This window comes from Triturus cristatus, chromosome 4_1 (assembly GCF_964204655.1).
Source record: "Triturus cristatus chromosome 4_1, aTriCri1.1, whole genome shotgun sequence".
NCBI classification, from domain to species: Eukaryota; Metazoa; Chordata; class Amphibia; order Caudata; family Salamandridae; genus Triturus; species Triturus cristatus.
Window position 1 is genome coordinate 916,500,745 of NC_140585.1, and position 17,285 is coordinate 916,518,029.

A 17,285-nucleotide genomic window follows, 5' to 3' on the forward strand; every position below is an offset into this window, starting at 1 on the left:
CCTCCTGGAAAACGTAGCACTCTTCCATCAAGGCCACTTTCACACCTAGATGGACCGAGGCTCCCTCCATCCCCCCCCCCCCCCCCCGCCCTTTAATAAACACTGGCATTAGTAATAAATCTAGCTTATAACAGAAAGCATTTTGTGAGTTTAAGTACTTAATAAGTGTATATATTCACTCTGTCACTCATCCTTGAACTCATACATTCACTCATCTACTTACCCATCCACAATAAGTCAGACACAAACTCAACAAGCAAATGAAAGATAAATTAAAATAATAAAAGTACAAAAAGGAAAAAAACGCCTCCACCTTAACTTGCAGGCATATTTTTGCAATACCAAAATAAAATTGAACATAGCAGCATGTGGACGTCTCTCAATGATATTGTACATAGTATATCAGTGTTTAAAAGTTCCAACATAGCTGCCACATTCAGAAGCAACTTGTTGGACATTTTGTAGCCGTAAAAATAAGGGTACACTATGCACAATATCATTACAAGATGACTGCTCAATAAGCATTGCAATGAGGGGCCATCTTTGAATGCTAAAGTGTATAGAGTATTGTTGTTGTACAGATACAGGGTAGCCAAAATAATGTTTCTAAACACAATGGCCGCCCTGGAACAGTAAAACAACGATGCAGTATGAACAATGCTATTCAAAGATGGTCGCCCTGTTTAGGAATAATGCCTGTACAGAATGCAGCGTGCTGCAGATGAAAAGAGTGGCAAGTAAGCATCCTGGTTTGCCTGCCAGTGGAGTTGCGAGACACTTTTGAAAAAAAGGAACAAACTGAATGAGGAACTACAAAGGAAACAAGCATTTGCAATGCAATAGGTCTCGCATTATTAAAGTTTGAGCTATTGGCATTGCTAAATAATGCAACACCAATAGCTCAAAATGTAATAATGCAAGACCTATTGCATTGCAAATGCTTCTTTATATAGCATGAACTCGACCCAAAGGTATTGGAGCGCAGTTAAATTACACAACGACAGGGGACATTCATATGTGGTAGGCACGGAGAGATTAAGTGATGTGCCCAGAATCACAGGATGTTGAGACAACGCCGGGACTCGAACCTGGTTCCCCAGCTCCAAAGTCGGCAGCCCTAGCCGTTATGCCACAAGTAAGCCGCTATCAAAAAGAGCTCAGTGGTGTCTGCGGTAGAGGCCTTCTATGCATCCCTGGCACGTTCCATGCCACCCCTGGCACTGCCATTGGCTCCCTGATCTCATGGCTCACATGAAGTAGACATGGTTCTCTGAGTCCTGCTAACTGAGAGCCGCTGTTTAGCGTCAGAACCTTCATGCCATGCCCTTTCCATGGCTCCTCCTCAGGAAACAGGAGTCTTTTGAGGGGCAGAGGGATAAGGGCGGGCCTATGAGGCCATGGAGATGATATGGTTGATAATGTGACCCATGCTACGTCTGGGATTATAGCAATGCAAGTGACATGAGCAGGAGTTTTTAGGGCTCGCCCATAGCGATGCAGTGCGCAGCACCGCTCCGCAGGCGAGAGCCCTTTTGTGGAGGGTTCCAAAATGGACCCTGGAATCGCACACGCTCGTGCGTGTGCTTTTCCTTTTGGGTTCCGCTATTGGGCTTTGCGTGCGTGTTTTTTTTAAACAGTGCACGCAACAGGCCAAAGGTGGGCGCATTGCTCCGCCCATGGCCTATTGGTGTCTGTTACGCGCACCAAAGCCCATATGTTTTCAATTATCGCGTCCAGACACGGGCGCGATAATTGAAAACATATGGCTCGCAGTGGCGCGCACGCACCACTCGCAGGCGTGTCTTTTTTTTTTTTAACCATAGCGATCGCTTTTTTTATCACCGAGATGGCTTGTCTCGGTGGTTCTGATAAGTAGGATAGTGTTGCTCTCCACTGTTCTCTGAAGGAGAGGCAGTCCTCACGGCGAGACTGAGCGTCTGCTTTGATAGTGGTTTCAAGTGTAAACACAGTTTTTCCTGTAGTAATTCTGTTATGAATCGAGGTTTGTTAAGAGTATCTATACCAATTACCACATAAGCCATCTTGTTCAGCTGTAATGTTACCACATTTTTATACATAGAAAGTTATAGGAGTGTTGGCACAGTCACAGTGAGTCACTTCCCTGCAGCGAATGACTAAGGTATGTCACAGAATAAAGTGAAACCGCTGGCACATTATAATTCTTTTCTGGGGAGAACGCAGTCTATTGTTCATGTTTTATCTTTGGTCTGTCACTCTTGGTTTGGGAGGTTTGAGTAATGACCGTGGGCTGCTTTGCATGGTTCAGAAGCATGGAGAGGGTTTAGGAGTGGCTAGTGCTCGAGGCTCAGTCACCTCCTTCCTCTCTTGGCACATAATCCACAATGACAAGCTGGAAAACCACACTTGTGTTACAGAGAGAATACCCAGCGGAGCCGTATGTTGTTAGCCTACACGTCTCATCATTCTCGCTGCTGCTGGGCTTTTTTAATTTTTTTATTAGACGACTGGACCTTTTGGGAATTCCAACACCTGTGCCCTCGTGTGGTGGTGCAGCTGTAGAGCTATTGTCATTTGTTGCAAATGTACTGGAAGGAGTTTTTGTTTTTTAATGTACAAAATGGCCGGTCAATCATAAAATCTTTATTACGGCGATTCAAAAAAAGCCATAAAAGTACAGAATAAAAAAGATTTTTTTTTTTACTATGCAAGAGGACATGTTTACCGACCCTCATTGCCTCGCACAATTTTTTAATGTTTTTTGTTGCAGTTTTTATATAGCGTGAACTCGACCCGAAGGAAGGTATCAAAGCCTTAAAATGAGCACTAGTAGCATTACAGACGCACACATTCATATTTATTTTTTAGGCACGAGGAGATTGATTGATTGGCCCCATCCGGCCAGACTCGAACCTGGTTCCTCTGCTTCAAAGTCAGCCGTCCTGGCCGATAAGCCACACCCTCTCATAAATGGACCGCTTCCTAACTTAAGTTTGCTAGGTATTACTTTTGCGAATTATTTTGATGGCTAAAACGTGCTTGTGCGATGTTTGTTAAGAAGAGTTGTATAAGGTGGTGCCACGTGAAATTATGAGGGTGAAACATCGTAACACTGATTTTAAGCTAGGATACTGGCTGAGATGCTCTGTTAAAAGGGCTGTTCCCAAGAAGGCTTTTGTTTTATATTTTTTTTATAGACAACAGCAGTTCTTTAACGGAATTGGATCGCATTTATTTCACATTGCAGAGATTCTTTTGTTGGTCTTATTATGTTGAGGATTGCTTCCCAGGCTTTAATCCGTTTGAAAAGGAGGCTTCCTGGAAAAAAAAAAAAACCTCTTGTCAGACTGAGAATACACTGTGTGACATCCATGAAAAGGATTTGATTATTTTTATTTTTTTATTTTTATTATTATTGTAACCAACAAGGCACAGTTCAAATCTGACAGTACATACATACAGTACATTTCAAATGAGAAACATTCCTGCGACATTTTGCCTATTGACATTATTGATGTCATAACAGTTGACAACATTCCACATATTAGTCTTACGTTACCCCACCTTTCTCTTCCTCCGAGACCTCATCCGATTGAACCCTGGGTGGCTCACAGATGTATCCCCTGAATTTATTCCAGGCCCCCCATACTTTATTCCACTTTTGTGGACAGTCTCGGTTAATGTAAACTGCTTTTTCGTTAACCATAGCTATGTCCATGTCTTTGCACCATGCTTTGAGTGTCGGTATCTCCTCCGAACCCCACTTTAGTGCGATATTACGCTTCGCCACCATTATTCCCAGTGTAGCCCAGTCCTGTGCTGGATGTGTAAGGTAATTTGGTTCCCAAACATTTAACAAACAACGCTTGGGTTCCGGCACCAATGATACTTCCTCTACTTGTGATATTGTCCTCATCACCTTAACCCAATATTCTGCGATCCTCAAACATTGCCATATCGTATGATAAAATGTACCCTCTTCCCCACAGAGCCTCAAGCTGTACGGGTGTGATGCTTTCCCTATCCTGCAGAGGGTAAGTCTAGTATAATAGATACGGTGTAATATTTTGAGCTGCAACATCCTGAGCCTTGAAGGTATTCCCACCTCCCGCTGGGATGCCGTTGCTCCCTGCCACTCGGTGTCATCAAGTTCCCCGACATCTGGGGACCATTTTTCCCTGAGTGCCTTAGTAGGGTCCGGCAAGTTGTTAACCAACTTTCGATAGGTGAGAGAAGTGGCTCGCTTATGCATATAGTCTGTCAGTAATCTATCTTCTAGGGGGGTGGCTTCCAGAACCTCGGTACCAGATGGTAAGGCTGCTTGTAGTGCATGTTTTACCTGCATATAGCAAAATATTTCCAAGGGTGCCAGCTCATATTATTCCTTAAGACGTTCAAACGTGATTATCTCCCCTTTACGCCACATGTCACCCACCGTGGAGATGCCAATTGCGTCCCATTGGGAAAACCCCTTACTATTCTTGAGTCGTCCTAACCGTTGGGTATCCCAGAGTGGAGTAAGTTGGGTTATAACTCCCCGCCAGCCCAATTTAGCGTGTGCCTTTTGCCATATGATGATTATGTGTTTTGTGGGCCCAAGTAATGAGGGGGGTCGCTTCTTGTTATAAAGTGCTGACATCATGCCTTCTGCCCCCAACCCATGTCTGTCTGCCTTAAATGCGGGGTCCGTTTGTGGGGCATGTATCCACCTATTAATTATTTTTAATTGAGCTGCCCAATAATATAACTGTATGTTTGGAAGCGCTATTCCTCCGTCATACCATCCTCTAACCAATTTGCCCTGCGCAATACGTGCCGGTCTATTCCCCCATAACAGACTGGAAACCTGTGTCTCTACCGCTTTGGATTTGATTATTTTAAATACATGCACTGAGGCAACTCTTGCCTAATCAAAACTATCACTTCACACGTTTCTGACGGATGAAGAGCTGCAGAAAGACGCTGAGCAGTTCAAGCCCCTTTAGAATACCCCAGGTGAATCTCTCTCTCTCTCTCTTCAGTAGTCAAGAATTGGTTTGCCACTTTTCTAGATGCATTTATATTTTTAGATTCTTTTATGCAGTTGCTGCTCATTTTTAGAAGCCTGATTCAAGAATAACAAGCATTTGCAATGCAATAGGTCTCGCATTATTAAAGTTTGAGCTATTGGTGTTGCATTATTTAGCAATGCCAATAGCTCAACCTTTAATTATGCGAGACCTATTGCATTGCAAATGCTTGTTTTGAACATATGTTGGCTTAGTCGGGGCATTGATAATACGTATATATCGTAATTTCGTAAACACACTTGCAATGCAAACGGTTATTGATTTTAGCCCCCTGGAATGAGCAAGGGCGTGGACCAGTGGTAAGGGGTTCCTATTTCATTACTTATTTCACTTTCACGAGCAGAGAGACTCATTCCCTCAGATGGCTCGAAGTGGCCTAGTGCTGGATGTTTGTTGCAGTTTTATGTCATGGAGGCCCCACTGTACACTAGACTTCGGCGAACCGTCCAGACGCAGGGAGGGCAAATGGTCCAGGAAGCAAGAAGCGAACGTCTCAAGTTGGTGAGAAGGTGGGCACCTCATTCAGTCTTTCTGGTAAGTGATGGCCGGCTCTTGTCTGCCTTCCCAATAACTTGATATATTGAGACATAACATGCAGATAAATGAACACGCCCTGTCCAGAAGTGCTCGTTTACTATGTCAGGTGACACAACGTCTGTCTCCCCACGCCTTTTCAAACACTGACTGCACCAGGGAAAGTGAACAAGCAGCAACAACTCTCCTTCCCTGACAAGAGTTGGTGGATGGGGTGTCTGGAGTTTGAAGTACAGCACATTACGTTATTTTTTACAAACAATTGAAATGAAAAACATGCCCATTTCCACTACAACACTGCCAGATCAATACAAGGCTCCGTGCCCACAGACGAACTGCCAGGCAATCCAGTCTATTCTGCAGCCTATGAAGGTTGCTAGAGAAACAAAGTAAGTCTATGTATCCGCGTCTCCACTACTTCTCTAGCTGGAGATGTATGAAAGACCACAGTTAAGGATGCACCGTGATATGTGATAGAAATGAGAGTGAAATCTCAAAACTGCATGTTCTGAAAACCAGACCGCAGCAGCAGGACCCACCGGAAGCCAACTTTGTATTTGTATTTGTTTGTGTAAAGCGCGACATTCATCCTGACGGATATCACGGCGCTGTTTAGCAGAACAAAGGTAGGTTATGGCGGGGGTCTTCAGCTACTTGTCTTTATGACTTTGGAAAAAGATGTGATTTTAACTGCTTCCTGAATGATATATGGTTTTCAGAGAGGCGTAAATACAGAGGAAGTTCGTTCCAATGTTTTACTGCCAGGTACGAGAATGACCGACCACCAGCTCTAACTCTTTAGATATAGAATTCAATTTTGCTCTGAAGAATTTTAGGTCCGGCGTTGTGCAGTGCCCTATGCGCATGACTCAACAGTTTGAACAGTGCTCTCTGGCGCATGGGTAGCCAGTGGAGTTCTTTCATGCATGCGGACGCAGAACTGAATCTACCTTTATTACAAACAAGCCTGGCAGCCGCATTTTGCAGGACCTGTAGGCGTGAGAAGAGGTAGTCTGCCATGCCCACCTAAAGGGCATTGCCATAGTCCAATCTACTGGTAAGCAATGCCTGTGTGACCGTCCTTCTGCATTCTAGCGGGATCCAAGGAAACAGCCTTCTTAGAAGTTTTAGGATAGCGAAACCTCTTCCACACAGGGCCCGCACATGGTCCTGCATGGACAGAGTATTGTCAATGGATATGCCTAAGTTTTCTGGCGCACTGTTTGGGCGCTGGGGCCACTCCCAGGGATTGTGGCCACCAGGTTGGGTCCCAAATTAGATGTGCTCCTCCAAAGAGTAGTATCTCTGATTTCCCTGCATTCAATTTGAGACAGTGCTTGGTCATCCAATTTGCCATCTCTGAGAGGCAGTTGTTTAGCTTAAACTTGGCGTCTTCATGTCTGTCATCTATAGTAATCATCAGCTGTGTATCATCTGCATAAGAGCAGAGGTTGAGTCCCCATTTCCTACTGATCAGTGCCAGAGATGAAACATAGGCATTGAAGAGTGTCGGGCTTAAGGAAGCTCCCTGGGGGACACCAGAGCTGATGTTTTTTTTCGTTGAGAAGAACTGCCCCATTTGTACCATCTGGGTTCTGTTTTTAAGAAAGGAGTTGAGCCATTGAAGGGCTTTAGCATGGATACCCTTTTCATAAAGGATTTTTAACAGAAGGTCGTGAGAGACCGTGTCGAACGCCGCGGACAAGTCCAATAGGATCAGGGCAACTGCTTTACCCTGATCCGTCGATTCTCTTATGTCGTCGAGGGCCGCTAAAATGGTGGTCTCTGTACTGTTGTTGGCTCTAAAGCCAGTTTGGGAGCGGTCCAGGAGTTCATTAGTCTCAAGGTAGTTGGCCAGTTGTCTGTTTACCAATTTCTCCAGGACTTTAGAGAAGTATGGGAGCTGGGTCGATAATTTTCGGGATTATGAACGTTTGTTCCAGCTTTCTTCAACAAAGGGATCACTACTGTCTGTTTCCATGTTTCCGGGAAAACTGTAGTGTCCAGAGATCTATTAAGGAGATGAGTGACATAGGGGCATATTGTCGGGGTGATCTGAGAGAATATGTAATGGGGGCATGGATCTAATGGGGATCCCGATTTTACTTCCATCATAGCTTTTCCGACCTCTAATTCTGTAAAAGGGGCAAAGTTGCCCATGTGTGTCACACCGACTGAATGTAAAGGTGGATATTCCCAGATGGATTGGGGTAGAGAAAAATCGTTGGTAAATGATGAGTAGATTGTGCTAATCTTATTAGAGAAGAACTCGCTAATCATCTCACAGTTTACCACTGAAGAAGGCAGGGTTTGGGACAGACTAGCTGGTTTGCAGAGCTCCTTCGCAATTCTAAAAAGTTCCTTGGCCGAGTTACAGTTTTCTTTTATCCGGGTGGAGAAGTAGGTTTTCTTTGCTGTTTTAATGGAGTTGTATATCCTTACCTCAGTCCTATAATTTATTCTGTCTGGTTCTAGTTTTGACATTCTCCAGGAATGTTCTAGTGATTTACACTTCCTTTTCATAATCTTAAGATCCTGTGAGTGCCACTTTTCGGAAGGAGGCTTATTTCTGGCCTGGAATGTGAGTTTGGGTGCCAAAATATCTATGGTCTTAGAGATTTCGTTTTCGAGTTGCGTAGCTTCTGTATTTACTAAAAGATCTTCTGGGGTAGCTAGATTGTCTGGAGAGAAGTGGACTTGGAACCGGTCCTGGGTGACTAGCCTCCAGGCTCTGTTTGCCACGCGTGTCGTTTTAATGAGTTTAATGGCATTCATCAGCATGTTAAAAGTGAAGGATACAAGCGAGTGATCTGTCCAGAGTACAGGGGTAATCTCTTGGATCCTTGTTGACTCTATGTTTGAGAATAGTAGTAGATCCAAAGTATGCCCAGCATTATGTGTGGGGCCTGCAACCCATTGCTTGAGCTTGAGGATCTGCATATCTTTTTCCAGCTGTCTGGCAGTGATGTTGTACACTTCCTCAAAGTGTATATTAAAATCACCTATGGCTAGGTAGTGTTTGTATTTCAGGCATAATGGAAGAAGTAGAGTAAAAAGTTTGGCACTCAGGTCAGTTTGATGGCCTGGAGGATTATAAATTACTGCTCCCCCAAACAGAATGTGGTTGTTTCTAGATATCTGAAATGGAAGTATTTTGTGCTCTCCTGTAAACGCTACTTCAAGCTGGAGACATGTAAAGTGATCCTTGAATATAATTGCCACCCCACCTCCCTTCCGTCCCTGCCTATCATGTTTGAGGATTTTGTATTTAGGGGGCAGGGCGTTGACAATATCGGGGAGATTGTTATTCCCCAACCATGTCTCAGTTACAAACACCAGATCGGGATTTCTCTCGTTTAGGGTATCCCAAATGTCGATGGTATGTTTAGGTATTGACCTGGCATTAAAGTATAAACATTTTATGGTATGCCGGTCGTCTATCTCCATATGGGAGTAACCCTGGGGCATTAGGCTCTGCCACTTACATCCACGGCAGGATAACGGTCCTTCGGTGTTTCCTGGACAGGCCACCCTACATGACAGTTTATTCTCATTTGACTGAATGGGTGCTAGTGCTAGCAGGGATTCCCTTAAGTACTGGATTTTTGGTCTAGAAGTTGTGGGGGTAGGGGTCGTGGCCCCTGGTCCCGGTCAGGCGCGGACGGGTGCAGACGGGCTTGCCTTAGGCGCGTCTGCTGCGCGCGTCCGCTGTGCGCTCGCTGACACATCGGCCCTAAGTAGGTGTAGGCGCGAGAGCTTGCCTCACCACCTCCGGACCGGAAGTGTCTTATACCAATCACTGGTGCTGCCTGCCCCGCCCTCCACACAATCGGCACTCAGCCGTGATGGACCGGGGCGGGGGAACCAGGTGCAGCCTCCAAGTACAAGGTAAATGCAATTAACAGCTTTTGTGTGATATTAAATGTTTTTAAATGATGCGTTTTTAGCAAAAGTAATCACGGGTTAAAACGAGTAAAATACACAGTTTAAAAGAAGGGATTAAAAGAAAGTTGCTGCTAACAGTAAAATACCACCCGGCAGCCTTTCAGCGTTCCGCTGCGCGCCCGCTGACACATCGGCCCTAAGTAGGTGTAGGCGCAAAAGCTTGCCTCACCCCCTCCGGACCGGAAGTGTCTTCTACCAATCACTGGTGCTGCCTGCCCCGCCCTCCACGCAATCGGCACTCAGCCGTGATGGACCGGGTCGGGGGAACCAGGTGCAGCCTCTGAGTACAAGGTAAATGCAATTAACAGCTTTTGTGTGATATTAAATATTTTTAAATGATGCGTTTTTAGCAAAAGTAATCACGGGTTAAAACGAGTAAAATACACAGTTTAAAAGAAGGGATTAAAAGAAAGTTGCTGCTAACAGTAAAATACAGTAAAATACAGCCCGGCAGCCTTTCAGCGTTCAAGCATGCAAAGCTCCCGGTACGCAAACAACTGTCAGCACTCAAGATTGGGGGTAGTGGGGGGCACGGAGGCTGATGTACATTGTTAAAAGGCAAATAAGTCAAATAACTCTTACCCTCCTCCGCTGCAGCGAAGAATCCCCAGCATAACACGAGCAGAGACCTGAGCGTCCTCCACTCTATCATGTCTGGAAATATACAATACAATCCTAGGGGCTCCAAACGGGGGAGATGTTGCCAGCGCTGTAATCCCGCCCAAAACGGTGCAAAACCTCACAGCGATCCGGGACCGAAGAGGAGAAGGTCGGACGCCTCGTGGAGATGGTGTTGTGCTCGGAGATCTCTCATCTCATCCAGCAGCAGGGAGAGCTACTGCGGGACGAGGTGCGGAGAGGCATGCATTGGGAGGCGCAGGGAAATCCGGGGCAATCCTGGGAAGCTGGCGGCTGGACCGAGGCAGAACAAAGGAGCGGGGGGAGCGCGGCAGCGAGACGAACGCGTGCTGCTGCGTGTGCTGGCCACCGGTGGGAATGAGTCCACCCTTAAAGACCCATTGCCTTAACATAGGATATTCACAACAAATAAGTCAGGTCTACTGCCTTTTTTGTAATTTTACATGATAAACAGATTAGACATATAGCATCTGACACACCTTTCGTTAATTAACCAATCAGGCCTATACCCTATATCACTTGCTAAGCATCGTACCAACTGAGACCTACTATGTTGAGCATAAGCTTTCCCACAAGCCAACCATCATGTACGGAAGACATCTTCAAGCATTTTGGCTCTGAGCCCCACACAGAAAGGTTTTATGAAGTCAGAGACCCACCACACATTTATGGCAAGGATTGCGGGTGGGGTAGGGCCAAGCACAGAGGGTAGGGCTTATGAGAGCATTTCAGGGATATGTTTTCTGCAGCTTAAAATCCACAATAAATGTGAGACTTATAAAAGTGCATATTCATCAAACAAAAACAGAAATTGACAAAGAATCTCTGCTTCCCCTGTTGGGGTGTTGTGAGCCCTTCGCACACGTGAGCGTTTTTCACAATAATGATAATGATAATGATTATTGTGAAAAACGAACAGCACCTATGGTATTTACACAAAGGATATATGCATACAGCCATGGCTGCCATAATATTGCAAGCAATAGCATCTATTGTGTGAGTCCTTTGTTGCTGTCATCTCTCTTGAGCCCTCCAATAGAATTGCTTGCTGAGTGATTTAAACACAATTGTATGATGGCGTTTTAAAGAGCACTGATGAAGGCATAGCGCCGAAATGCATTTGCTGAAAATAAAATGAACCAAAGTCCCGTGAGTGCTGAGGTCCTGCTTTTTGGAGCTGTTATATATATATATATATATATAATGACACACATATTCACAGTGCTTTCGGTTACAGACTAAGACCCAATAGCACTATAAATACATAAGCCACTATTTCCAGCGGCGCCAACTTTAATTTAATTCTGTGACTCTCTGGTCACACATACACGCCCATCTGCAGTGATTGCATTAACTAAATTAGGTTTCAACGTAAAAGAGTACATTTTCCACTGATTAGTGCATTTTTGTATAACTTGCATTTTTGTTTTATTGTGTGGTATTTTATATGTTGTTACCTGAAAGTGAAAACAGTAACAAAACTGTTACAGACCTTTTAGACCTTTTGATGTTTTTAGCCAAATCTTTGACCCAGTCACCTCAGTCCCTGTCCCCATGGCACCCGAAATAACAGTTCCCATACTTTTTTTAGGCACTTCAACTACTACATGTAAATAAAGGCAGCCTGAAAACGTGCCAGATACACAAAATCACGCTTCAAGGCCATCTTCGTTTACAAATAGTCAAGCCCATCTTCATTTATAAATAGTTGCAGATGTATTTTCGACCCCCTGGGAATGTGATGACAGACCCCCAGGGTGCGCGCCCAACAGTTTGAAGACCGCTTTAGTACTGAGTCATAACAATAGAAATATGAACCAAATTAGAATTAGCGAAACAATATACAACCTCTCCAAAGAGGACCTAAAAAAGAATCTCGCAGTGCAAATCTTTAATTTAGTCAGAGAGGTAACCAACACCAGATCACTGGCCTATTACAATAATCTATGGAATCCAAGTTATAACTATATACGTCTGTAGGCCTTAACAAAGTGTAATGCCAATCCACTCTTAAAGGTCAAATGGCTTCAACATATGTCATAAGAATTCGACCTGAAGGTATTTTGGGTTTAACATATTAGTTTCACAATAAATATGCCATGCCTACTGCTTTTGTTGTAAAATGTCTTAATAACATCTGAGGTAACTTTTCATTGCGTACCACTAAGTCCTATGAATGAATGAATGAATGAAAATAAATTTATAACGCGCAAACTTAGCCCGAAGGGCATCAAGGCGCCTCTATCATTGACTTCTCGCCATAAAAAACTCAGGCCTTTCATATCAAGCTTTACCACGATGCAACCATCGGAATCCTCATCCAATAAGAAGATTCTGCATTCCAGCTGCAGGGGGTTTCCTTTGAATCCCCATATGTACAGTAGAAACCTGGCATGCCTCCCCAGAACAGAACACCCTCTAAGCCATAATAAGATAAGTGATCTCTCAGACCAGAGGTTTCTCCTGAAGGCAACATAAATCCCAACAGGGGAGGCGTTACCCACCCACGCCCTGAAGGGATCAGTCCAAACGAAAAACTACCCAGGTCAAACCACGACAAGCAGTCACGTGTGAGGAAAGATAACATAATAGCAGTAACATTTCTATGTGGGAATTCAATTCTGCGTGACTACAATGCTAACTTGGCATGGGGACAACTTTTTAGGTCGAGGACCGTCCGGTCTGCCGAAGGCAGAACCGGAAGTCGGAGATTTAATGTTTTGGAGAAGAGGGGCTTGAACCCGCCCCTCTTCTCCCCTGTTCTCCATTGGCTGGCCTCTTGAATGCTGGCCAGCCATTGGAGAAGAGGCTTTGTCACTCCGATCAGGCCCCGTCCTTTTCGGAGGCGTGTTTTTTTCAACTTTTCTAATTATCTCCTCCAGCCAATGGCAAGAGGAGAGAAAAGCAAAACACGCCCCCGAATCCGAAACCGCCGCTGTGTTTCTCCGAGGCATTTCTGCTTCGCCTCGGAGAAAGGCGGCGGTGGAGAAAGGTGGCGGTGTTCATGGCTTAGCTTTGGATCACAGAAAGTGACCCTGGTTAATGCAGTGGTTTTCGTGCCCTTACTCTCCTGTGCCGGTGAAACATTAGCAGATGCTGCGGCAAGGACACGCTGATTCCAGCCGCGCTGCGGAGCCATAATCTTCCCCAGGTTGAGGCAGGCGCTGCGATCTAGGTGAGCCGAGAGTGTAGACGTTACGAGGGCCGTGGTCGCAATTCAAATTCCACCGCGATAGTGCCCTTAGGTTTCTCTCACATCCCTCCCAGGACCGCAGGGCAGGAGCTGCAGCCCTGGACAGAGTGAAGGAGCACCTAGGCAGCGAGGACAGTACGCCGGGCAGGACCGTAGGACAGAGAGAAGGGGGACACAAGCAGAGATCTCTCCGAGAGCAGGACTGTGAACGAAACAACTTCTGGCCGGGACAGGGTGAAGGGGCAAAGGGGCGCAAGGCAGTGCTTCCGGGCAGGAGTGCAGGGCTGAGGCTGCTGCCCTAGAAGGTGGGGCAGAGAGGGCAGTCCAGGCAGGACTGCAGGCTTGAGGCTGCTGCCCCAGACGGCCGGGCAGGGAGGGCAGTGCTCCGGGGCAGGAGTGCAGGGCTGAGGCTGCTGCCCCAGACGGCCGGGCAGGGAGGGCAGTGCTCCGGGGCAGGAGTGCAGGGCGGATGCTGTTGCCCAAGATGGGCCGGGTGAGTCCCGGCTCCCCCGCTCGGTTCTGCACCTGGTACTCGCTTCTGCTGCTGCTCTTCGTACCTCCTGGGCACCCCGGAACCGTGACAACCCCGGGACCAGGTAAGAACCAACTGTATCCGGGGGGCACTGCTGGGCCGGGGTTGGGGTCTTCTCCATTAGGGGTCACATACCCACCTGACACCCACAGGGGGCGGTCCTGTTACAATGAATATGAGGGATTCATTCCACACCGGATGCATTACTTTTAGTATAGCGCTGCTAAGCGCTCACTCCAAACTGAACCAGGCGCTACCGGTGTTTGAGAGAGAAGGAAAGGATTCGGGGCGGTATCGTGATATTGTCAAGGTCACACAGTGATGGCAGGTAGAGAAGCCAGGATTACAGTGCCATGTTTGCGGTTTTTGAACACTGGTGTAGCTGTTAACCAACAAGCGCTGCGAGACCGCTCCTGCGCTAGAAGTGTGCTTTACTACACATGGCGTCTCATACATGCGTTACTAGCTACTGTTCCAAACGTGACCTCCGTGCACTGAAGTGGGCAGTGGGAAACTGCCCACATATTGACTAAAGAAGTAACCGGACAGGACCCTGGGCAGGGCAGAGCTGCGGAAACTCTCGGGGTGTCAGGAGGGGCAGGTGACAGCCACCGCCCTTGGTACCTTCCCCTGTTGGATGCAAGTTTTTCATGTAGCGCTTTGGGTTGACATTTCTTCTAGCCCTTCCTCTAAGCGCTACTGCTTGGCAGAGATGCCACTTCGGCATAGAAAAATGAAACAGTTTGCCAAATTGTATTGCAATAAAACATAGCAAATGGCAACAGCCCACAGAAGTGCACATGGGTATCGAGTTCAGATGAAGGAACAAAAGAAAAAACTCATGCGCAAGTGCCTGGAGCAGCTCGCTCTTCAAATCTCATTTACCGCTGACATTTGAATCGACTGACTAAGCAACAAGCATTTACAATGCAATGGTCTCGGCATTGGTAAAGTTAGAGCTATTGGCATTGCTCATGACATTATTTTTGTTTATGTTTTTGTTTTTAAAACATTTAAAGAAACGGCATTGTTATTTACAATGTCAATAGCTTAATCACTCTCAAATGCGAGACCTATTTGCACCCACACACAGAGCCACCTACACACACACTGATTAAGCTATTGACATTGTAAATAACAATGCCGTTTCTCTACATGTTTTAAAAACAAAAAAAAACAAAAATAATGTCATGAGCAATGCCAATAGCTCTAACTTTAACAATGCCGAGACCGTAGCGTTGTAAATGCTTGTTAGAGTTGTTTATCAGCCAGTCACGGATCAGCTTTAATGCTTTCGGCTACATTTGTATTCTGAAGGTGGAAGATCAGGCCATCTTTTTTACTCATAAAGTCCCATCATTAGGTGAGTGGGCTACGCTGTATCGCCATACTCTCCATTTTCAATCGCCCCAGACACTCTTGGCAGTCACACAATTAACTGTATTTAAGGAGCTGACATTATGCGCGCCCGCGCGCTTGGGGCCACCCGTGTGACAGGAACATAGTGTGCGCGCCCAGGATTCTACGCCGTCCACGAATAATCCGGACAGCTGGTCGGCTGTTACTAAAGTGCAAACATCGGCCTCCCTCCCTTTGCCTGACACCCCTCCCCTGCCGTTCGGCTTGTTTGGGAAGCCCGTGCAGCCCCTGTTCCCCTTCTTTCAATCTGTGGCGAAGGCGAAAGCAGACCCAGGTGACTTCCTCCAGAGGCACGCGGCCTCTGACCTCACACCCTGACCAAAGGCATGGAGAGAGAATCATCAAACGTTCCTACGAGAAGTGTGTTTTGGCGGGAAGGGAATGAGTGTTTTGCTCATAACAGAAGTAGGGAAGAAGCAAACAACGTTATATTGCACAATTCGAACGTTAGAAGCCTGCGCTGAGATGGGCCAATCACCTGTACTAATATTTTGATTCTATTGAATGGTTTAAATTATTAGTCGTGTTAATTCAGATAGAAACCACTAAGCAAGCTAATAAACAGCAACAAAAAGGGAAGCGTCACCAGTCAGCATTAGGTCAGTGAAGGAACCTGACCACTATCGGGTTGGGTCCCAGACCCATCCTCTTTGCGCCCTTTGTTCTATTCTTTTGCTGTCTTTAGCGGTAGTGGGTTGTTGGAGGGGTTTGATTCCAAGACAAAAAGCTTGAGCTTATCTCTTTATCGGGAGGGTACAAGCAGGGCGGGCTTTAGCACTGGTGGCCCCCTGTGCGACAATGTTTGTTGGTGCCCCCCCCAATGACCACCTCCGTAACAGATTCCAACACTACCACCATTTGACAGTGCTCCTCAAGTCTCAATAACCAGTGTCTCTTAGATTAATTTAGTTTTATAGCGCCACTCATACCAGTTTTAGGTGTCAGAACACTTTACATCACACACACATTGCACAGACAATCATACATGTGTAAATGAGTGCATAGGAAATGTTACATAAGACAAAGGCCTACAAGGTGTAGGGATAACATGTCATCCATTCTGGTAGGCAGTATAGTTTAAGAGTCCTTGGTCTGGAAAAACAGAAATTCAGAATTTAAAGTGTTACGCCAACGTTAGGGGTTTTCTTTAATAATATGAATTGATTTCTATATAAATGAACCCTTTTTGCAATATAAGAATAACTGGCAACAAACACACATACTTCTAACACATTCCTTGCAGTTTGCATGCAGCACTTTGATGACAGTTAATATATTAGGATTTTAACTTATACAAGTAACAACAGGATCTCTCTGACAAAAGCGGTAACCCATTGACCAATTTATATTTTATGCAGTTTGTGATATGAATGCGACACGTTATTTGCAGCAGGCATGTTAACCCTCTGCACTACTAGTCAACATTTCTTAGACAAAGTTTCTTCAGGAATAACAATAATCAGATGCGTTATCTTGAAGTTTTTATTGCTGGAACTAGGAACGCAACCAGCTGCTTCTAAAACAATAAACATGGCGCCCCACCCCAAGTCAGCGCCCGGTGCGATGGCACCGATCGCACCGCCCTAGAGCTGGCCCTGGGTACAAGAGGAGCTTTCGCTGTTGCTACACCACCAGAGTTTTTGCATATGCCCTACTCTTTGGGAGGGTCCAATGAAGTTTTGTTTATTGGATTGCTGTCTATGAGCCACGTTTTAAATTAAGTCACCTAAGTGTGCTTATTTAGCAGAAACACATAATAATACATAATTGAAAATACGTTTTTTTGTAGGGGCCTGCTGCTGCTGCTGGTCAATGGCGCTAATAACTATGACTGCCTAGTCCAGTGATACTCAAAGTATGGCCATGGGGCCGCATGCAGCCCTCCTGATTTTTACATGCGGCCCCCTGAGCAACAGCAGCTCTGGGCTGCTGTTCACTTGACTAAGCGATAAAATTAAAAAGATGTGAAGTATAC

General features: G+C 45.7%; 1 long non-coding RNA gene across 1 annotated transcript in view; it reads right to left on the reverse strand.

The window, feature by feature from the left end:
• Positions 1-3,028: 3,028 nt before the first annotated feature.
• Positions 3,029-17,285, reverse strand: part of LOC146855798 (uncharacterized) — a 42,236-nt gene continuing 27,979 nt past the window's right edge. The window contains exon 4 of the long non-coding RNA XR_014980877.1: positions 3,029-3,297. This is a non-coding gene — a long non-coding RNA (uncharacterized LOC146855798). The remainder of the gene's footprint in view (positions 3,298-17,285) is intronic.